This window comes from Sinocyclocheilus grahami, unplaced genomic scaffold, assembly GCF_001515645.1.
Source record: "Sinocyclocheilus grahami isolate Dianchi unplaced genomic scaffold, SAMN03320097.WGS_v1.1 scaffold471.1, whole genome shotgun sequence".
Lineage (NCBI taxonomy): Eukaryota > Metazoa > Chordata > Actinopteri > Cypriniformes > Cyprinidae > Sinocyclocheilus > Sinocyclocheilus grahami.
The window spans coordinates 29,300-30,512 of record NW_015505650.1 but is presented as its reverse complement, the minus strand read 5'-3'; positions in this window follow the sequence as shown (position 1 = coordinate 30,512).

The window sequence follows — 1,213 nt, the reverse complement described above, 5'->3', positions numbered from 1 at the left end:
GGGAAGATGCTTTACTTTAAGGTCCAATTCTCACTATTAACTAGTTGCGTATTAGCATGCATATTACTAGCACATCGGCTGTTTATTAGTACTTATAAAGCACATATTAATGCCTTATTCTGCATGAGCATATTTTAGATCCCTTAATCCTTAAATACCAATACCTAAACTTAACAACTACCTTACTATTACTAAACAGCAAAAAAAAGTAAATGTTCTGGTATAAAATGAATTAAAAAGTAATGGCACTGACCCAGATTTAGTTAACATTAGTGAACAGTTAATGCATTTGTTTCAGTATTAATGTTAGGTAATAAAAATACCACTGTCAGCTCAGGTCTGTTAAATAATATTAACAGATACAACTTTTGATTTTAATAATGCATTAGTAAATGCTTCTCATTGTTGACTACAGTAAAGTGTTACGGTTGTGTTTTGTTGTGCTGCGAGTGAATATGACGCTGGTTTCTGCAGGCTGATTTATTCCAGAGAGGAAAGAGGAATGCAGGGGAGAATTATATTACTGGAGGAATGCGGAGAGGAAATGACAATTTATGGCCAACTGAAATTTATAATGCAAGAACATATTCACTCAGAGAGAGAGAAATACAGATGATGCTTTCATTCAAATCAGAGCTTGTTTAACACATGCACACAGTATTCTGACGCTAAACTCTCCCTTTGTAAGTGTGTGTGTGTGAGAGTGTGTGTGTGTGAGAGTGTGTGAGTGAGTGAGTGAGTGTGTGTGTGTGTGTGTGTGAGAGAGTGTCTGTCTGTCTGTGTGAGTGAGTCTGAGAGTCTTGAGTGTGTGTGAGAGTGTGTGAGTGAGTGAGTGTGTGTGTGTGTGTGTGAGCCCAGAGTAAACACACAGAAAGTCATACCTCTCTCATGCTGCTGAATCTGCGGTAGAGCTACGGTCGGCCTTTTACAGTCCGGACTCTTTGCCTTCAGGTGTGAAAGTCTTTTTCTCAGATGAAAACCGTCTGCCAGGAGCCAATCAGATGCTGTGCATTCTCCGGCCGTCTGACACGCGGCATCCGTTGCCATGGCGAGAACCCGCAGCTCACTGTAAACAACAAGCTGAGAGAGAGAGAGAGAGATACACAGAGAGAGAGAGAGAGGGAGAGAGAGATACACAGAGAGAGAGAGAGAGAGATACAGAGAGAGAGAGAGAGAGTGTGTGTGTGTGAGAGAGAGAGAGAGAGAGAGAGAG